This window comes from Trichomycterus rosablanca, unplaced genomic scaffold, assembly GCF_030014385.1.
Source record: "Trichomycterus rosablanca isolate fTriRos1 unplaced genomic scaffold, fTriRos1.hap1 scaffold_146, whole genome shotgun sequence".
NCBI lineage: Eukaryota > Metazoa > Chordata > Actinopteri > Siluriformes > Trichomycteridae > Trichomycterus > Trichomycterus rosablanca.
This window is the reverse complement of record NW_026946974.1, coordinates 27,225-47,500: the sequence shown is the minus strand read 5'-3', so window position 1 is coordinate 47,500 and position 20,276 is coordinate 27,225. Positions and strand designations below refer to the sequence as shown.

General features: G+C 36.3%; 18 non-coding genes and 1 pseudogene across 18 annotated transcripts in view; all 19 read right to left on the bottom strand.

Annotated features, from left to right (window-relative positions):
- Nucleotides 1-118, bottom strand: part of LOC134305724 (5S ribosomal RNA) — a 119-nt gene extending 1 nt beyond the window's left edge. Inside the window, exon 1 of the ribosomal RNA XR_010008756.1 lies at nucleotides 1-118. This exon is cut by the window's left edge and continues 1 nt beyond it. This is a non-coding gene — a ribosomal RNA (5S ribosomal RNA).
- Nucleotides 119-457: 339 nt separating this feature from the next.
- On the bottom strand, nucleotides 458-576 carry LOC134305773 (5S ribosomal RNA; annotated as a pseudogene).
- A 13,273-nt stretch (nucleotides 577-13,849) lies between these two features.
- On the bottom strand, nucleotides 13,850-13,968 carry LOC134305759 (5S ribosomal RNA). Its single transcript, XR_010008790.1, has one exon. It is a non-coding gene; the product is annotated as a 5S ribosomal RNA (ribosomal RNA).
- A 384-nt stretch (nucleotides 13,969-14,352) lies between these two features.
- LOC134305758 (5S ribosomal RNA) lies at nucleotides 14,353-14,471 on the bottom strand. Its single transcript, XR_010008789.1, has one exon. It is a non-coding gene; the product is annotated as a 5S ribosomal RNA (ribosomal RNA).
- A 295-nt stretch (nucleotides 14,472-14,766) lies between these two features.
- Nucleotides 14,767-14,885, bottom strand: LOC134305757 (5S ribosomal RNA). The gene has a single exon (XR_010008788.1). It is a non-coding gene; the product is annotated as a 5S ribosomal RNA (ribosomal RNA).
- A 255-nt stretch (nucleotides 14,886-15,140) lies between these two features.
- Nucleotides 15,141-15,259, bottom strand: LOC134305756 (5S ribosomal RNA). Its single transcript, XR_010008787.1, has one exon. It is a non-coding gene; the product is annotated as a 5S ribosomal RNA (ribosomal RNA).
- A 263-nt stretch (nucleotides 15,260-15,522) lies between these two features.
- LOC134305755 (5S ribosomal RNA) lies at nucleotides 15,523-15,641 on the bottom strand. Its single transcript, XR_010008786.1, has one exon. It is a non-coding gene; the product is annotated as a 5S ribosomal RNA (ribosomal RNA).
- A 259-nt stretch (nucleotides 15,642-15,900) lies between these two features.
- On the bottom strand, nucleotides 15,901-16,019 carry LOC134305753 (5S ribosomal RNA). The gene has a single exon (XR_010008784.1). It is a non-coding gene; the product is annotated as a 5S ribosomal RNA (ribosomal RNA).
- A 251-nt stretch (nucleotides 16,020-16,270) lies between these two features.
- Nucleotides 16,271-16,389, bottom strand: LOC134305752 (5S ribosomal RNA). The gene has a single exon (XR_010008783.1). It is a non-coding gene; the product is annotated as a 5S ribosomal RNA (ribosomal RNA).
- Nucleotides 16,390-16,632: 243 nt separating this feature from the next.
- Nucleotides 16,633-16,751, bottom strand: LOC134305751 (5S ribosomal RNA). The gene has a single exon (XR_010008782.1). It is a non-coding gene; the product is annotated as a 5S ribosomal RNA (ribosomal RNA).
- A 251-nt stretch (nucleotides 16,752-17,002) lies between these two features.
- On the bottom strand, nucleotides 17,003-17,121 carry LOC134305750 (5S ribosomal RNA). Its single transcript, XR_010008781.1, has one exon. It is a non-coding gene; the product is annotated as a 5S ribosomal RNA (ribosomal RNA).
- A 247-nt stretch (nucleotides 17,122-17,368) lies between these two features.
- On the bottom strand, nucleotides 17,369-17,487 carry LOC134305749 (5S ribosomal RNA). Its single transcript, XR_010008780.1, has one exon. It is a non-coding gene; the product is annotated as a 5S ribosomal RNA (ribosomal RNA).
- A 263-nt stretch (nucleotides 17,488-17,750) lies between these two features.
- LOC134305748 (5S ribosomal RNA) lies at nucleotides 17,751-17,869 on the bottom strand. The gene has a single exon (XR_010008779.1). It is a non-coding gene; the product is annotated as a 5S ribosomal RNA (ribosomal RNA).
- Nucleotides 17,870-18,184: 315 nt separating this feature from the next.
- On the bottom strand, nucleotides 18,185-18,303 carry LOC134305747 (5S ribosomal RNA). The gene has a single exon (XR_010008778.1). It is a non-coding gene; the product is annotated as a 5S ribosomal RNA (ribosomal RNA).
- Nucleotides 18,304-18,590: 287 nt separating this feature from the next.
- LOC134305746 (5S ribosomal RNA) lies at nucleotides 18,591-18,709 on the bottom strand. The gene has a single exon (XR_010008777.1). It is a non-coding gene; the product is annotated as a 5S ribosomal RNA (ribosomal RNA).
- A 247-nt stretch (nucleotides 18,710-18,956) lies between these two features.
- On the bottom strand, nucleotides 18,957-19,075 carry LOC134305744 (5S ribosomal RNA). Its single transcript, XR_010008776.1, has one exon. It is a non-coding gene; the product is annotated as a 5S ribosomal RNA (ribosomal RNA).
- Nucleotides 19,076-19,341: 266 nt separating this feature from the next.
- On the bottom strand, nucleotides 19,342-19,460 carry LOC134305743 (5S ribosomal RNA). The gene has a single exon (XR_010008775.1). It is a non-coding gene; the product is annotated as a 5S ribosomal RNA (ribosomal RNA).
- Nucleotides 19,461-19,691: 231 nt separating this feature from the next.
- Nucleotides 19,692-19,810, bottom strand: LOC134305741 (5S ribosomal RNA). Its single transcript, XR_010008773.1, has one exon. It is a non-coding gene; the product is annotated as a 5S ribosomal RNA (ribosomal RNA).
- A 251-nt stretch (nucleotides 19,811-20,061) lies between these two features.
- LOC134305740 (5S ribosomal RNA) lies at nucleotides 20,062-20,180 on the bottom strand. The gene has a single exon (XR_010008772.1). It is a non-coding gene; the product is annotated as a 5S ribosomal RNA (ribosomal RNA).
- Between the last annotated feature and the right edge of the window lie 96 nt (nucleotides 20,181-20,276).

Here is a 20,276-nt window from a genome sequence, read left to right as displayed (position 1 = left end):
GCTTACAGCACTCAGTATTCCCAGGCGGTCTCCCATCTAGGTACTGACTGAGCCCAACCTTGCTTAGCTTCTGAGATCAGACGAGATCAGGCGTTCTCAAGGTGGTTTGGCCGTAAGCGAAAGAGGTTGGATTTCAAGGCCTGTTCTAGCTTGCCAGCCAGCTAACTGAGTGGTAGCTAGCTGTCTGTGCTGGAACTAAAGGCAAGGCCTTTCATAGATTCATAGATTCATAGATTCATAGATAGATAGATAGATAGATAGATGATAGATAGATAGATAGATAGATAGATAGATAGATAGATAGATAGATAGATAGATAGATAGATAGATAGATTAGATAGATAGATAGATAGATAGATAGATAGATAGATAGATAGATAGATAGATAGATAGATAGATAGATAGATAGATAGAAGCTAAATGACACTGAATGAATGGGGCTTAAGAAAAAATGGAAAGCTTACAGCACTCAGTATTCCCAGGCGGTCTCCCATCTAGGTACTGACTGAGCCCAACCTTGCTTAGCTTCTGAGATCAGACAAGATCAGGCGTTCTCAAGGTGGTTTGGCTTTAAGCGAAAGAGGTTGGATTTCAAGGCCTGTTCTAGCTTCCCAGCCAGCTAACTGAGTGGTAGCTAGCTGTCTGTGCTGGAACTAAAGGCAAGGCCTTTCATAGATAGATAGATAGATTAGATAGATAGATAGATAGATAGATAGATAGATAGATAGATAGATAGATAGATGATAGATAGATAGATAGATAGATAGATAGATAGATAGATAGATAGATAGATAGATAGATAGATAGATACAGTGCCTTGCAAAAGTATTCAGCCCCCTTGAACTTTTCAACCTTTTGCCACATTTCAGGCTTCAAACATAACGATATGAAATTGTAATTTTTTGTGAAGAATCAACAACAAGCGGGATACAATCGTGAAGTGGAACGAAATTTATTGGATATTTTAAACTTTTTTTAGAAATAAAAAACTGAAAAGTGGGGCGTGCAATATTATTCAGCCCCCTTGCGTTAATACTTTGTAGCGCCACCTTTTGCTGCGGTTACAGCTGCAAGTCGCTTGGGGTATGTCTCTATTAGTTTTGCACATCGAGATACTGAAATTTTTGCCCATTCTTCCTTGCAAAACAGTTCAAGCTCAGTGAGGTTGGATGGAGAGCGTTTGTGAACAGCAGTTTTTAGCTCTTTCCACAGATTCTCGATGGGATTCAGGTCTGGACTTTGACTTGGCCATTCTAACACCTGGATACGTTTATTTGTGAACCATTCCATTGTAGATTTTGCTTTATGTTTTGGATCATTGTCTTGTTGGAAGATAAATCTCCGTCCCAGTCTCAGGTCTTTTGCAGACTGCAACAGGTTTTCTTCCAGAATGGTCCTGTATTTGGCTCCATCCATCTTCCCATCAATTTTAACCATCTTCCCTGTCCCTGCTGAAGAAAAGCAGGCCCAAACCATGATGCTGCCACCACCATGTTTGACAGTGGGGATGGTGTGTTCAGGGTGATGAGCTGTGTTGCTTTTATGCCAAACATAACGTTTTGCGTTGTGGCCAAAAAGTTCGATTTTGGTTTCATCTGACCAGAGCACCTTCTTCCACATGCTTGGTGTGTCTCCCAGGTGACTTTTTATAGATATCTTTGAGAAATGGCTTTCTTCTTGCCACTCTTCCATAAAGGCCAGATTTGTGCAGTGTACGACTGATTGTTGTCCTATGGACAGATTCTCCCACCTCAGCTGTAGATCTCTGCAGTTCATTCAGAGTGATAATGGGCCTCTTGGCTGCATCTCTGATCAGTCTTCTCCTTGTTTGAGCTGAAAGTTTAGAGGGACGGCCGGGTCTTGGTAGATTTGCAGTGGTCTGATACTCCCTTCATTTCAATATGATCGCTTGCACAGTGCTCCTTGAGATGTTTAAAGCTTGGGAAATCTTTTTGTATCCAAATCCGGCTTTAAACTTCTCCACAACAGTATCTCGGACCTGCCTGGTGTGTTCCTTGGTCTTCATGATGCTCTCTGCGCTTTAAACAGAACTCTGAGACTATCACAGAGCAGGTGCATTTATACGGAGACTTGATTACACACAGGTGGATTCTATTTATCACCATCAGTCATTTAGGTCAACATTGTATCATTCAGAGATCCTCACTGAACTTCTGGAGTGAGTTTGCTGCACTGAAAGTAAAGGGGCTGAATAATATTGCACGCCCCACTTTTCAGGTTTTTATTTCTAAAAAAAGTTTAAAATATCCAATAAATTTCGTTCCACTTCACAATTGTGTCGCACTTGTTATTGATTCTTCACAAAAAATTACAATTTCATATCTTTATGTTTAAAGCCTGAAATGTGGCAAAAGGTTGAAAAGTTCAAGGGGGCTGAATACTTTTGCAAGGCACTGTAGATAGATAGATAGATAGATAGATAGATAGATAGATAGATAGATAGATAGATAGATAGATAGATAGATAGATAGATAGATTAGATTAGATAGATAGAAGCTAAATGACACTGAATGAATGGGGCTTAAGAAAAAATGAAAAGCTTACAGCACTCAGTATTCCCAGGCAGTCTCCCATCTAGGTACTGACTGAGCCCAACCTTGCTTAGCTTCTGAGATCAGACGAGATCAGGCGTTCTTTTTTTTTTTTTTTTTTTTTTTTTTATAGTATTCATACATGTGTTTATACATAGTTTCATCAAAATTCAACAATGTTAAAAAGCTTTTTTTTTTTTTTTTTTTTTTTCTTTTTCTTTTTTAATTAAAGTTAATATCATTTCATAAATACATTAAAATTCGACTTAAATAAATTAAATTATATTAATTAAATACATTTGGGTAATTTGAGTTGCACCTTTTCCCAATCTACTTCTACAAATGGGTTGTTATTTACAATTAAAGCATAAAAAGTTTCTGGTTCGCCTATCATGTTAAAATAGTCTAATAGGTCCTTGAATGTTTTTTTCAGTTTATTTTCAAACACATCACATACAGATATGACATTTCCTTTATGCTTTGCAATATTTTTCCTTTTTATTATTGCTTGTTTGGCCTCAGCTAAAATTATGTTTAATGCAAATGTGTTTTTTGTTTTTCCATTAAAACCAAATAAAAACAGGGGTTGCCATTCAGTCTGTTCCTCTTGTTTCTTGTTTAAAAATGCTGTTGTTATTTTCTTTATTTTTGTTAAAAAACATTTTAATTGTTCACAGTTAAAAAACATGTGTTTGAGTCCTTCATCTTCTTTAAAACATACTTTACATTTGGCGTCTTCTGCTAGTCCTATTTTGCACATTCTCATTTCATTAAAAATACAGTTATGTCTTAAAAGAAAATCAAAGTTTTCAAGCTGTAAATTTTTAAAATGTTGTCTAGTATTTTTAAAAATATCTTCTGCTTCTAGGTTTGGGAACAGCCTTCTCCAGTATTCTTTTGCTCTTGGTTCCACCCACGCTTTTTGTATTAAAACAGTGTATATTTTTTTCAAGGTACAGCTTTCAATTGGAATTGTTTCATTTTTCATTTTTACTTTGATGTTCCAAATTAAGTTTTCACTTGTTTCTTTTTTCCCTATATGTTTTTCAATTTCACTTATCCAATCCTCCGGTATTGCTTTTTTTAATTTTTCATAGTTATTTTGAACTTGGGTTTTGTTAACTGTGTTCTCGTTGGTTTCTAGTGCATCGTATATTGCTTGCGTGGGTAGAAATCCTGATCTAACTTCATATAAAACATCTTTTACTTGGCGCACCCCTGCTTGGAACCAGTCTCTAAAAAATAGCTCTCTGCCCTCATTTAAAATCATTGGGTTAAAAAACAGCGGCTGGTTTAAAAACTGGTTCCTTTCTTTTACCTCTATATCTAAAAAATCCATTAAATCTCTCCATGCTCTAAAAACTTCTTTGTAAAACTCTGGTATGTTTTGTGTCATTTGCTCATTCATTTTCATGCTTAAAACATTAAAATCCATCCCTCCTCCTCCACATTTGTTCATTATTTCTCTAAAGCATTCCTTCCATGCTTGTTCATCTTGATTTAAAAATTTTCTTACCATTTTAATTCTCAGTGCTTTTATTCTTGTAAAAACATCTAAAAGTTTGAGTCCTCCTTGCTCTACTGGCCCTATTAAAGTGTCGTATGCAATTTTTGCCGGTTTCCCATCCCATAAAAAGTTTAAAACGATCGCTTTTATTCTTTTTAACACCCAATGAGGTGTACTAGTGACATTAAGAGCATACCAAGCTTTGGATAAAAACAGTGTGTTTAAAATCAGTACCTTCCCTTTTAAAAATACTTCTCTCTGTTTCCAAAAATGTAATCTGTTTTCCATCTTTTTTAAAATCTCCTCCCAAATTTCATCCCTTGCTTTGATTTCATTTTCCCCCATTCTGATTCCCAAGATTTTAAGCTGTGTTACCTCTTTAAATTGTATTTCTGTAGGTTTTGAGTCTGTGTTCCCTATTTTCATGTAAACCGTTTTTTCTTTATTAACTCTGGCTCCTGTCCCTTTACAGTATTTTTCAAAAGTCTCCATAGCTTTCTGAATGCTCTTAACGTCCCTTAGTGTTAGTGTTGTGTCGTCTGCATACTGAAATATTTTATGTTCTTTTGTTAATAAGATCCCTTTTGTTTCTCTGTCAGCACTGATAGCCAAACCCAGGGGTTCTGCTGCTAATGTATATAGCAGCGCTGACAGAGGACATCCTTGCCTTATTGATCTTGTTATTGGTATAAACTTTGTTAAAAAACCATTAATCTTTACACAACTGTGTATATTTGAATAGAGACATCTCAGCCACTGTACAAAAATGCTTCCAAATTCAAATGTTTCTATTAAATTAAATAAATATTCATGTTCTACTCTGTCGAAGGCTTTTTCAAAGTCTATGCTTACTATGTATCCTGTTTTTTTATTTTCCTTCATGTGCCATATTATATCCCTGATGTTACTCACCGTGTCTGAGATGTCTCTATTCAACACTCCGTACGCTTGGGTTGTTGTTATTACTCCTGGTAATACTTTTTTTAACCTGTTTGCTAAAATTTTTGCTATTATTTTATAATCCGTGTTAAGCATGCTGATTGGTCTGTAATGTTTTAAAAGTCTTTTATCTCCGTTTTTCTTATATAAAATTTTTATCATTCCTAATTTCATACTCCTACTTAGTTCTCCTTTTTGTTGAATCTCATTAAAAACTTCTAGTAAAATCGGAGTTAAAACACTTTTAAAAACCTTGTAAAATTCGCTTGGTAGGCCGTCCAGCCCTGGACTTTTACCACTATTTAACTGTGATATTGCTTCTTCTATTTCTTCTTCTGTTATGTCTTTGTTGCACATCACTTTGTCTTCCTCTGGCACTTTTTTTTGTATATGATTTAATAAAAATTGCTTGTCTGTATTATTTACTCCTTCTTTTTGAAACATGTTTTTATAAAAGTCTGCAACTGTTTCTAATATTTCATTTGTTTCTTTTACTTCTATTGTGTCATTTTTTAAAATACTTTTAATTATGTTTGCTTTTTGTTTTGTCTTTTCTAGGTTAAAAAAGAATTTGTTGCACTTTTCTCCCTCTATCATATATTTTATTCTACTTCTTATCATTGCTCCCCTGTATTTTTGTTCTTCTATATTTTTCAGTTCTTCTTCTAGATTTAGCACTTTGTTTAAGTCCCCTGCTCCTGTAGCTACTTTAGCTAGTTCATATTGTAATTTTTTGTGTATCATATTTTCGTTGGCTCTTTTCATTCTTTGTAATTTTTTGCTGTGTTCTATTGTGTAGTTTTTTATTTGTAACTTTAGATTGTCCCACCATAACAATTTTTCGTTGATAAAAAGTTTATCTTTAATGCTATTTACTATGATGTTTTCTACTTCTATTTTGTACAAACTGTTTTTTAAAATATCTGTATTTAAAACCCATACACCTTTTCCTCTTTCTATTTTGTCCATATCTATGTGAATAAATAAAAACTCATGGTCACTCAGTGTGTTTTTTTTATAAAAAATTCTTTTTACATTATTTTCTATATCTTTGTTACTTAGAAAGAAGTCTATTCTACTTTGTTTCAAACTTCCTTGCACTGTTTGTCTTCTGGAAAAGTCAATTGTTCCCTTGTTTCGTCTTCTCCAGACATCTACCAGACAATATTTTTGTATTATTTTATTTAAACTGTCTCTGCCTTTGTCTTCTTTATATATCATTGCACTGTCTATATCAATTCTATTTAAAACTGTGTTAAAATCACCAATTAAAATCACATTGTTCCATTTTTCCATTAAGATGTCTAAGTTATTATAAAATGCCTTTTTACTATATTCTTCATTAGGTGCATGCAAATTACATAAAACAAACTGTTCATCTTCTAATGTTACTTTTAAAACCAAAAGCCGACCTTCTTTGTCTTTATACAATTCCTCTATTTTATTCCCTACTTCTTTTTTGATTAGTGTTGCTACTCCTCTTTTCCTTTTTGTATCATTGTTAAAAAATATATCACCATTCCACTTTTGTTTAAAACATTCTACTATTTTTTCATCCCACATTGTTTCCTGTAAACATATTATGTCTGCTTTTTCTGTTTGTGTTTTTAGCTTCTCTAATTTTTGTAAACAGCTTAATCCTCTTATGTTAATTGTCACTATACTCAACATAAGAAGAATGAATAGTTTTAATAGGTTTACATTCATTTTTTCTCTTCTGATAGTAACTCTTCCTCCCTCTTTTTTCCCATTTTCTCTTTGATTTCTTGCCTTCTTTTCTTCTGTTTTTCTAGTACCTTTACTATATTTAGCTGTTTTTTACCACTTTTCATGTTTTTTGTTAAGTAGTGTATTTTCTTTACATCTTTTGTAGTGTCTTTTGATTTAATCTGATCATTTCTTACTATTTCCATTTGTTCCTCTTGGTTATACTGCTGTGCCCAGTCCATGCTGTCTTCTCCTTCTGCTGTTTGTGTGTTTTCTTCTCCTTTTGTCTGTTGGTCTTTGTCGTCATCACATTCTGTATGTTGAGCTTGTTGTTGTTCTTGTGCTGTGTTGTCCTCTGTTGTTGTCTTTGGTGTTTCTTCTGCCGTTTCTTCATGTGCTTGCGCTGTTTCTTCAGTTGTGTTTTCTTGTGTTTGCTTCTGTGGGGGGGTCCCCGCACCCTCTGCTGTTTCCTCTCCATGCTTACCCATCTCTTCCTCTGTTTCACAGACACAGCGGATTAGTGCCTTATTACAGTCAGGGCATCTTGTTGCTTGGCATTCTCTGGCGTAGTGGCCCTGCTCCAGGCACTCCCTGCATGTGAACTGGGGACAGCTTCGCATCACATGACCTGGGCTCATGCAGAGTCTGCAGACCTTGACCTGTTTGTCATGTATGACCCGATAGTACTGTGGACCATCCCCAGTTTCAAATCTTGCACTGTAGGGCAGTGAAACCACTTCCTTCGGGAACTTCACTCTAATGAATCTTGTTCCATCAGCTACCGTTGTGCCTGGGTAGAAGCGGCGACGAATCGGGAGGATCGGGGTTACCCCCCACTTCATCAGTTTATTCAAGATATCTGAGTCTTCTATATAAATTGGAAGGTTTAAAAAAGACACCATCATTTCTTTTGTACAAATTTTTCTGATTTCATAGTTATGTCCTTTAATAGTTAATCCATCAAAAGCTTACAGCACTCAGTATTCCCAGGCGGTCTCCCATCTAGGTACTGACTGAGCCCAACCCTGCTTGGCTTCTGAGATCGGACGAGATCAGGCGTTCCTTTTTTTTTTTTTTTTTTTTTTTTTTTTTTTTTTATTGAATCATTTCATTATTTTACAAAACGAGACATTACAAATATTCATACATACATAGTATTCATACATGTGTTTATACATAGTTTCATCAAAATTCAACAATGTTAAAAAGCTTTTTTTTTTTTTCTTTTTCTTTTTTAATTAAAGTTAATATCATTTCATAAATACATTAAAATTCGACTTAAATAAATTAAATTATATTAATTAAATACATTTGGGTAATTTGAGTTGCACCTTTTCCCAATCTACTTCTACAAATGGGTTGTTATTTACAATTAAAGCATAAAAAGTTTCTGGTTCGCCTATCATGTTAAAATAGTCTAATAGGTCCTTGAATGTTTTTTTCAGTTTATTTTCAAACACATCACATACAGATATGACATTTCCTTTATGCTTTGCAATATTTTTCCTTTTTATTATTGCTTGTTTGGCCTCAGCTAAAATTATGTTTAATGCAAATGTGTTTTTTGTTTTTCCATTAAAACCAAATAAAAACAGGGGTTGCCATTCAGTCTGTTCCTCTTGTTTCTTGTTTAAAAATGCTGTTGTTATTTTCTTTATTTTTGTTAAAAAACATTTTAATTGTTCACAGTTAAAAAACATGTGTTTGAGTCCTTCATCTTCTTTAAAACATACTTTACATTTGGCGTCTTCTGCTAGTCCTATTTTGCACATTCTCATTTCATTAAAAATACAGTTATGTCTTAAAAGAAAATCAAAGTTTTCAAGCTGTAAATTTTTAAAATGTTGTCTAGTATTTTTAAAAATATCTTCTGCTTCTAGGTTTGGGAACAGCCTTCTCCAGTATTCTTTTGCTCTTGGTTCCACCCACGCTTTTTGTATTAAAACAGTGTATATTTTTTTCAAGGTACAGCTTTCAATTGGAATTGTTTCATTTTTCATTTTTACTTTGATGTTCCAAATTAAGTTTTCACTTGTTTCTTTTTTCCCTATATGTTTTTCAATTTCACTTATCCAATCCTCCGGTATTGCTTTTTTTAATTTTTCATAGTTATTTTGAACTTGGGTTTTGTTAACTGTGTTCTCGTTGGTTTCTAGTGCATCGTATATTGCTTGCGTGGGTAGAAATCCTGATCTAACTTCATATAAAACATCTTTTACTTGGCGCACCCCTGCTTGGAACCAGTCTCTAAAAAATAGCTCTCTGCCCTCATTTAAAATCATTGGGTTAAAAAACAGCGGCTGGTTTAAAAACTGGTTCCTTTCTTTTACCTCTATATCTAAAAAATCCATTAAATCTCTCCATGCTCTAAAAACTTCTTTGTAAAACTCTGGTATGTTTTGTGTCATTTGCTCATTCATTTTCATGCTTAAAACATTAAAATCCATCCCTCCTCCTCCACATTTGTTCATTATTTCTCTAAAGCATTCCTTCCATGCTTGTTCATCTTGATTTAAAAATTTTCTTACCATTTTAATTCTCAGTGCTTTTATTCTTGTAAAAACATCTAAAAGTTTGAGTCCTCCTTGCTCTACTGGCCCTATTAAAGTGTCGTATGCAATTTTTGCCGGTTTCCCATCCCATAAAAAGTTTAAAACGATCGCTTTTATTCTTTTTAACACCCAATGAGGTGTACTAGTGACATTAAGAGCATACCAAGCTTTGGATAAAAACAGTGTGTTTAAAATCAGTACCTTCCCTTTTAAAAATACTTCTCTCTGTTTCCAAAAATGTAATCTGTTTTCCATCTTTTTTAAAATCTCCTCCCAAATTTCATCCCTTGCTTTGATTTCATTTTCCCCCATTCTGATTCCCAAGATTTTAAGCTGTGTTACCTCTTTAAATTGTATTTCTGTAGGTTTTGAGTCTGTGTTCCCTATTTTCATGTAAACCGTTTTTTCTTTATTAACTCTGGCTCCTGTCCCTTTACAGTATTTTTCAAAAGTCTCCATAGCTTTCTGAATGCTCTTAACGTCCCTTAGTGTTAGTGTTGTGTCGTCTGCATACTGAAATATTTTATGTTCTTTTGTTAATAAGATCCCTTTTGTTTCTCTGTCAGCACTGATAGCCAAACCCAGGGGTTCTGCTGCTAATGTATATAGCAGCGCTGACAGAGGACATCCTTGCCTTATTGATCTTGTTATTGGTATAAACTTTGTTAAAAAACCATTAATCTTTACACAACTGTGTATATTTGAATAGAGACATCTCAGCCACTGTACAAAAATGCTTCCAAATTCAAATGTTTCTATTAAATTAAATAAATATTCATGTTCTACTCTGTCGAAGGCTTTTTCAAAGTCTATGCTTACTATGTATCCTGTTTTTTTATTTTCCTTCATGTGCCATATTATATCCCTGATGTTACTCACCGTGTCTGAGATGTCTCTATTCAACACTCCGTACGCTTGGGTTGTTGTTATTACTCCTGGTAATACTTTTTTTAACCTGTTTGCTAAAATTTTTGCTATTATTTTATAATCCGTGTTAAGCATGCTGATTGGTCTGTAATGTTTTAAAAGTCTTTTATCTCCGTTTTTCTTATATAAAATTTTTATCATTCCTAATTTCATACTCCTACTTAGTTCTCCTTTTTGTTGAATCTCATTAAAAACTTCTAGTAAAATCGGAGTTAAAACACTTTTAAAAACCTTGTAAAATTCGCTTGGTAGGCCGTCCAGCCCTGGACTTTTACCACTATTTAACTGTGATATTGCTTCTTCTATTTCTTCTTCTGTTATGTCTTTGTTGCACATCACTTTGTCTTCCTCTGGCACTTTTTTTTGTATATGATTTAATAAAAATTGCTTGTCTGTATTATTTACTCCTTCTTTTTGAAACATGTTTTTATAAAAGTCTGCAACTGTTTCTAATATTTCATTTGTTTCTTTTACTTCTATTGTGTCATTTTTTAAAATACTTTTAATTATGTTTGCTTTTTGTTTTGTCTTTTCTAGGTTAAAAAAGAATTTGTTGCACTTTTCTCCCTCTATCATATATTTTATTCTACTTCTTATCATTGCTCCCCTGTATTTTTGTTCTTCTATATTTTTCAGTTCTTCTTCTAGATTTAGCACTTTGTTTAAGTCCCCTGCTCCTGTAGCTACTTTAGCTAGTTCATATTGTAATTTTTTGTGTATCATATTTTCGTTGGCTCTTTTCATTCTTTGTAATTTTTTGCTGTGTTCTATTGTGTAGTTTTTTATTTGTAACTTTAGATTGTCCCACCATAACAATTTTTCGTTGATAAAAAGTTTATCTTTAATGCTATTTACTATGATGTTTTCTACTTCTATTTTGTACAAACTGTTTTTTAAAATATCTGTATTTAAAACCCATACACCTTTTCCTCTTTCTATTTTGTCCATATCTATGTGAATAAATAAAAACTCATGGTCACTCAGTGTGTTTTTTTTATAAAAAATTCTTTTTACATTATTTTCTATATCTTTGTTACTTAGAAAGAAGTCTATTCTACTTTGTTTCAAACTTCCTTGCACTGTTTGTCTTCTGGAAAAGTCAATTGTTCCCTTGTTTCGTCTTCTCCAGACATCTACCAGACAATATTTTTGTATTATTTTATTTAAACTGTCTCTGCCTTTGTCTTCTTTATATATCATTGCACTGTCTATATCAATTCTATTTAAAACTGTGTTAAAATCACCAATTAAAATCACATTGTTCCATTTTTCCATTAAGATGTCTAAGTTATTATAAAATGCCTTTTTACTATATTCTTCATTAGGTGCATGCAAATTACATAAAACAAACTGTTCATCTTCTAATGTTACTTTTAAAACCAAAAGCCGACCTTCTTTGTCTTTATACAATTCCTCTATTTTATTCCCTACTTCTTTTTTGATTAGTGTTGCTACTCCTCTTTTCCTTTTTGTATCATTGTTAAAAAATATATCACCATTCCACTTTTGTTTAAAACATTCTACTATTTTTTCATCCCACATTGTTTCCTGTAAACATATTATGTCTGCTTTTTCTGTTTGTGTTTTTAGCTTCTCTAATTTTTGTAAACAGCTTAATCCTCTTATGTTAATTGTCACTATACTCAACATAAGAAGAATGAATAGTTTTAATAGGTTTACATTCATTTTTTCTCTTCTGATAGTAACTCTTCCTCCCTCTTTTTTCCCATTTTCTCTTTGATTTCTTGCCTTCTTTTCTTCTGTTTTTCTAGTACCTTTACTATATTTAGCTGTTTTTTACCACTTTTCATGTTTTTTGTTAAGTAGTGTATTTTCTTTACATCTTTTGTAGTGTCTTTTGATTTAATCTGATCATTTCTTACTATTTCCATTTGTTCCTCTTGGTTATACTGCTGTGCCCAGTCCATGCTGTCTTCTCCTTCTGCTGTTTGTGTGTTTTCTTCTCCTTTTGTCTGTTGGTCTTTGTCGTCATCACATTCTGTATGTTGAGCTTGTTGTTGTTCTTGTGCTGTGTTGTCCTCTGTTGTTGTCTTTGGTGTTTCTTCTGCCGTTTCTTCATGTGCTTGCGCTGTTTCTTCAGTTGTGTTTTCTTGTGTTTGCTTCTGTGGGGGGGTCCCCGCACCCTCTGCTGTTTCCTCTCCATGCTTACCCATCTCTTCCTCTGTTTCACAGACACAGCGGATTAGTGCCTTATTACAGTCAGGGCATCTTGTTGCTTGGCATTCTCTGGCGTAGTGGCCCTGCTCCAGGCACTCCCTGCATGTGAACTGGGGACAGCTTCGCATCACATGACCTGGGCTCATGCAGAGTCTGCAGACCTTGACCTGTTTGTCATGTATGACCCGATAGTACTGTGGACCATCCCCAGTTTCAAATCTTGCACTGTAGGGCAGTGAAACCACTTCCTTTGGGAACTTCACTCTAATGAATCTTGTTCCATCAGCTACCGTTGTGCCTGGGTAGAAGCGGCGACGAATCGGGAGGATCGGGGTTACCCCCCACTTCATCAGTTTATTCAAGATATCTGAGTCTTCTATATAAATTGGAAGGTTTAAAAAAGACACCATCATTTCTTTTGTACAAATTTTTCTGATTTCATAGTTATGTCCTTTAATAGTTAATCCATCTAATAAAACCTCACACGACTGTTCACTGTCCAAAGTTATTTCAAATTCCTTGTTTTGTCTTAGTCTTAGTCCTATTAGTTTCCCTGGTCCGAGTATCTTGTCCAGCTCTTTTATTAAATCACTGACTGTTAACTCTTCGTTTGTCGTGCTCGGTTCAATTATTAGCGTTGCTTCTTTTAGGTACTCACGTTGGTATTTTGGTTTTAGATTAAGTCCATTGTTCTGTGTCTCCTTGCTTTTTTTGTTTTCTCCATGATTTTCCATTCCATTTTCTTTCCCAGAAATATCTCCATTTTTTGGGCTGTCCATTTTCTTTATCCGTTGATCCTTTTCCGTGTCGAAGCCTTGTAATCCATCCATCTGTAACAAAGTGTTTGTTGGGTGATCCTTTATCCGTTGTCCTGTTTTCATTACTGAATTCATGCCGTTTGTTCCATCCATTTTTTTTTTTTTTTTTTTTTTTTTTTTTTTTTTTTTTTTTTTTTTTTTTTTAAAGAAAAGAAAAAGTAAATACTGGCTCCCCAAGCAGTAAAGCTGCCGGGGAGCTAAAAAAGAAAACTGAAAATAAACTTATTCAATATACAATTCTCTGTCAAAAGACAAAAGATAACCAAACAAAGAAAAGGTGTGGGAGAGCCTTTCCCTCCCAAACTGCAGTTCAAAGGTCACTTCCTGTCACCAGTAGATGTCGCTATCAGGCGTTCCCAAGGTGGTTTGGCCGTAAGCGAAAGAGGCTGGATTTCAAGGCCTGTTCTAGCTTGCCAGCCAGCTAACTGAGTGGTAGCTAGCTGTCTGTGCTGTAACTAAAGGCAAGGCCTTTCATAGATAGATAGATAGATAGATAGATAGATAGATAGATAGATAGATAGATAGATAGATAGATAGATAGATAGATAGATAGATAGATAGATAGATAGATAGATAGATAGATAGATAGATAGATAGATAGATAGATAGATAGATAGATAGATAGAAGCTAAATGACACTCAATGAATGGGGCTTAAGAAAAAATGAAAAGCTTACAGCACTCAGTATTCCCAGGCAGTCTCCCATCTAGGTACTGACTGAGCCCAACCTTGCTTAGCTTCTGAGATCAGACGAGATCAGGCGTTCTCAAGGTGGTTTGGCCGTAAGCGAAAGAGGCTGGATTTCAAGGCCTGTTCTAGCTTGCCAGCCAGCTAACTGAGTGGTAGCTAGCTGTCTGTGCTGGAACTAAAGGCAAGGCCTTTCATAGATAGATAGATAGATAGATAGATAGATAGATAGATAGATAGATAGATAGATAGATAGATAGATAGATAGATAGATAGATAGATAGATAGATAGATAGATAGATAGATAGATAGATAGATAGATAGATAGATAGATAGATAGATAGATAGATAGATTAGATAGATAGATAGATAGATAGATAGATAGATAGATAGATAGATAGATAGATAGATAGATAGATAGATAGATAGATAGATAGATAGAAGCTAAATGACACTCAATGAATGGGGCTTAAGAAAAAATGAAAAGCTTACAGCACTCAGTATTCCCAGGCAGTCTCCCATCTAGGTACTGACTGAGCCCAACCTTGCTTAGCTTCTGAGATCAGACGAGATCAGGCGTTCTCAAGGTGGTTTGGCCGTAAGCGAAAGAGGCTGGATTTCAAGGCCTGTTCTAGCTTGCCAGCCAGCTAACTGAGTGGTAGCTAGCTGTCTGTGCTGGAACTAAAGGCAAGGCCTTTCATAGATAGATAGATAGATAGATAGATAGATAGATAGATAGATAGATAGATAGATAGATAGATAGATAGATAGATAGATAGATAGATAGATAGATAGATAGATAGATAGATAGATAGATAGATAGATAGATAGATAGATAGATAGATAGATAGATAGAAGCTAAATGACACTCAATGAATGGGGCTTAAGAAAAAATGAAAAGCTTACAGCACTCAGTATTCCCAGGCAGTCTCCCATCTAGGTACTGACTGAGCCCAACCTTGCTTAGCTTCTGAGATCAGACGAGATCAGGCGTTCTCAAGGTGGTTTGGCCGTAAGCGAAAGAGGCTGGATTTCAAGGCCTGTTCTAGCTTGCCAGCCAGCTAACTGAGTGGTAGCTAGCTGTCTGTGCTGGAACTAAAGGCAAGGCCTTTCATCGATAGATAGATAGATAGATAGATAGATAGATAGATAGATAGATAGATAGATAGATAGATAGATAGATAGATAGATAGATAGATAGATAGATAGATAGATAGATAGATAGATAGAAGCTAAATGACACTCAATGAATGGGGCTTAAGAAAAAATGAAAAGCTTACAGCACTCAGTATTCCCAGGCAGTCTCCCATCTAGGTACTGACTGAGCCCAACCTTGCTTAGCTTCTGAGATCAGACGAGATCAGGCGTTCTCAAGGTGGTTTGGCCGTAAGCGAAAGAGGCTGGATTTCAAGGCCTGTTCTAGCTTGCCAGCCAGCTAACTGAGTGGTAGCTAGCTGTCTGTGCTGGAACTAAAGGCAAGGCCTTTGATAGATAGATAGATAGATAGATAGATAGATAGATAGATAGATAGATAGATAGATAGATAGATAGATAGATAGATAGATAGATAGATAGATAGATAGATAGATAGATAGATAGATAGATAGATAGAAGCTAAATGACACTCAATGAATGGGGCTTAAGAAAAAATGAAAAGCTTACAGCACTCAGTATTCCCAGGCAGTCTCCCATCTAGGTACTGACTGAGCCCAACCTTGCTTAGCTTCTGAGATCAGACGAGATCAGGCGTTCTCAAGGTGGTTTGGCCGTAAGCGAAAGAGGCTGGATTTCAAGGCCTGTTCTAGCTTGCCAGCCAGCTAACTGAGTGGTAGCTAGCTGTCTGTGCTGGAACTAAAGGCAAGGCCTTTGATAGATAGATAGATAGATAGATAGATAGATAGATAGATAGATAGATAGATAGATAGATAGATAGATAGATAGATAGATAGATAGATAGATAGATAGATAGATAGATAGATAGATAGATAGAAGCTAAATGACACTCAATGAATGGGGCTTAAGAAAAAATGAAAAGCTTACAGCACTCAGTATTCCCAGGCAGTCTCCCATCTAGGTACTGACTGAGCCCAACCTTGCTTAGCTTCTGAGATCAGACGAGATCAGGCGTTCTCAAGGTGGTTTGGCCGTAAGCGAAAGAGGCTGGATTTGAAGGCCTGTTCTAGCTTGCCAGCCAGCTAACTGAGTGGTAGCTAGCTGTCTGTGCTGGAACTAAAGGCAAGGCCTTTCATCGATAGATAGATAGATAGATAGATAGATAGATAGATAGATAGATAGATAGATAGATAGATAGATAGATAGATAGATAGATAGATAGATAGATAGATAGATAGATAGATAGAAGCTAAATGACACTCAATGAATGGGGCTTAAGAAAAAATGAAAAGCTTACAGCACTCAGTATTCCCAGGCAGTCTCCCATCTAGGTACTGACTGAGCCCAACCTTGCTTAGCTTCTGAGATCAGACGAGATCAGGCGTTCTCAAGGTGGTTTGGCCGTAAGCGAAAGAGGCTGGATTTCAAGGCCTGTTCTAGCTTGCCAGCCAGCTAACTGAGTGGTAGCTAGCTGTCTGTGCTGGAACTAAAGGCAAGGCCTTTGATAGATAGATAGATAGATAGATAGATAGATAGATAGATAGATAGATAGATAGATAGATAGATAGATAGATAGATAGATAGATAGATAGATAGATAGATAGATAGAAGCTAAATGACACTCAATGAATGGGGCTTAAGAAAAAATGAAAAGCTTACAGCACTCAGTATTCCCAGGCAGTCTCCCATCTAGGTACTGACTGAGCCCAACCTTGCTTAGCTTCTGAGATCAGACGAGATCAGGCGTTCTCAAGGTGGTTTGGCCGTAAGCGAAAGAGGCTGGATTTGAAGGCCTGTTCTAGCTTGCCAGCCAGCTAACTGAGTGGTAGCTAGCTGTCTGTGCTGGAACTAAAGGCAAGGCCTTTCATCGATAGATAGATAGATAGATAGATAGATAGATAGATAGATAGATAGATAGATAGATAGATAGATAGATAGATAGATAGATAGATAGATAGATAGATAGATAGATAGATAGAAGCTAAATGACACTCAATGAATGGGGCTTAAGAAAAAATGAAAAGCTTACAGCACTCAGTATTCCCAGGCAGTCTCCCATCTAGGTACTGACTGAGCCCAACCTTGCTTAGCTTCTGAGATCAGACGAGATCAGGCGTTCTCAAGGTGGTTTGGCCGTAAGCGAAAGAGGCTGGATTTCAAGGCCTGTTCTAGCTTGCCAGCCAGCTAACTGAGTGGTAGCTAGCTGTCTGTGCTGGAACTAAAGGCAAGGCCTTTGATAGATAGATAGATAGATAGATAGATAGATAGATAGATAGATAGATAGATAGATAGATAGATAGATAGATAGATAGATAGATAGATAGATAGATAGATAGATAGATAGAAGCTAAATGACACTCAATGAATGGGGCTTAAGAAAAAATGAAAAGCTTACAGCACTCAGTATTCCCAGGCAGTCTCCCATCTAGGTACTGACTGAGCCCAACCTTGCTTAGCTTCTGAGATCAGACGAGATCAGGCGTTCTCAAGGTGGTTTGGCCGTAAGCGAAAGAGGCTGGATTTGAAGGCCTGTTCTAGCTTGCCAGCCAGCTAACTGAGTGGTAGCTAGCTGTCTGTGCTGGAACTAAAGGCAAGGCCTTTCATCGATAGATAGATAGATAGATAGATAGATAGATAGATAGATAGATAGATAGATAGATAGATAGATAGATAGATAGATAGATAGATAGATAGATAGATAGATAGATAGATAGATAGATAGATAGAAGCTAAATGACACTCAATGAATGGGGCTTAAGAAAAAATGAAAAGCTTACAGCACTCAGTATTCCCAGGCAGTCTCCCATCTAGGTACTGACTGAGCCCAACCTTGCTTAGCTTCTGAGATCAGACGAGATCAGGCGTTCTCAAGGTGGTTTGGCCGTAAGCGAAAGAGGCTGGATTTCAAGGCCTGTTCTAGCTTGCCAGCCAGCTAACTGAGTGGTAGCTAGCTGTCTGTGCTGGAACTAAAGGCAAGGCCTTTCATAGATAGATAGATAGATAGATAGATAGATAGATAGATAGATAGATAGATAGATAGATAGATAGATAGATAGATAGATAGATAGATAGATAGATAGATAGATAGATAGATAGATAGATAGATAGATAGATAGATAGATAGATAGATAGATAGATAGATAGATAGATAGATAGATAGAAGCTAAATGACACTCAATGAATGGGGCTTAAGAAAAAATGGAAAGCTTACAGCACTCAGTATTCCCAGGCAGTCTCCCATCTAGGTACTGACTGAGCCCAACCTTGCTTAGCTTCTGAGATCAGACGAGATCAGGCGTTCTCAAGGTGGTTTGGCCGTAAGCGAAAGAGGCTGGATTTCAAGGCCTGTTCTAGCTTGCCAGCCAGCTAACTGAGTGGTAGCTAGCTGTCTGTGCTGGAACTAAAGGCAAGGCCTTTCATAGATAGATAGATAGATAGATAGATAGATAGATAGATAGATAGATAGATAGATAGATAGATAGATAGATAGATAGATAGATAGATAGATAGATAGATAGATAGATAGATAGATAGATAGATAGATAGATAGATAGATAGATAGATAGAAGCTAAATGACACTCAATGAATGGGGCTTAAGAAAAAATGAAAAGCTTACAGCACTCAGTATTCCCAGGCAGTCTCCCATCTAGGTACTGACTGAGCCCAACCTTGCTTAGCTTCTGAGATCAGACGAGATCAGGCGTTCTCAAGGTGGTTTGGCCGTAAGCGAAAGAGGCTGGATTTCAAGGCCTGTTCTAGCTTGCCAGCCAGCTAACTGAGTGGTAGCTAGCTGTCTGTGCTGGAACTAAAGGCAAGGCCTTTGATAGATAGATAGATAGATAGATAGATAGATAGATAGATAGATAGATAGATAGATAGATAGATAGATAGATAGATAGATAGATAGATAGATAGATAGATAGATAGATAGAAGCTAAATGACACTCAATGAATGGGGCTTAAGAAAAAATGAAAAGCTTACAGCACTCAGTATTCCCAGGCAGTCTCCCATCTAGGTACTGACTGAGCCCAACCTTGCTTAGCTTCTGAGATCAGACGAGATCAGGCGTTCTCAAGGTGGTTTGGCCGTAAGCGAAAGAGGCTGGATTTCAAGGCCTGTTCTAGCTTGCCAGCCAGCTAACTGAGTGGTAGCTAGCTGTCTGTGCTGGAACTAAAGGCAAGGCCTTGATAGATAGATAGATAGATAGATAGATAGATAGATAGATAGATAGATAGATAGATAGATAGATAGATAGATAGATAGATAGATAGATAGATAGATAGATAGATAGATAGATAGATAGATAGATAGATAGAAGCTAAATGACACTCAATGAATGGGGCTTAAGAAAAAATGAAAAGCTTACAGCACTCAGTATTCCCAGGCAGTCTCCCATCTAGGTACTGACTGAGCCCAACCTTGCTTAGCTTCTGAGATCAGACGAGATCAGGCGTTCTCAAGGTGGTTTGGCCGTAAGCGAAAGAGGCTGGATTTGAAGGCCTGTTCTAGCTTGCCAGCCAGCTAACTGAGTGGTAGCTAGCTGTCTGTGCTGGAACTAAAGGCAAGGCCTTTCATCGATAGATAGATAGATAGATAGATAGATAGATAGATAGATAGATAGATAGATAGATAGATAGATAGATAGATAGATAGATAGATAGATAGAAGCTAAATGACACTCAATGAATGGGGCTTAAGAAAAAATGAAAAGCTTACAGCACTCAGTATTCCCAGGCAGTCTCCCATCTAGGTACTGACTGAGCCCAACCTTGCTTAGCTTCTGAGATCAGACGAGATCAGGCGTTCTCAAGGTGGTTTGGCCGTAAGCGAAAGAGGCTGGATTTCAAGGCCTGTTCTAGCTTGCCAGCCAGCTAACTGAGTGGTAGCTAGCTGTCTGTGCTGGAACTAAAGGCAAGGCCTTTGATAGATAGATAGATAGATAGATAGATAGATAGATAGATAGATAGATAGATAGATAGATAGATAGATAGATAGATAGATAGATAGATAGATAGATAGATAGATAGATAGATAGAAGCTAAATGACACTCAATGAATGGGGCTTAAGAAAAAATGAAAAGCTTACAGCACTCAGTATTCCCAGGCAGTCTCCCATCTAGGTACTGACTGAGCCCAACCTTGCTTAGCTTCTGAGATCAGACGAGATCAGGCGTTCTCAAGGTGGTTTGGCCGTAAGCGAAAGAGGCTGGATTTGAAGGCCTGTTCTAGCTTGCCAGCCAGCTAACTGAGTGGTAGCTAGCTGTCTGTGCTGGAACTAAAGGCAAGGCCTTTCA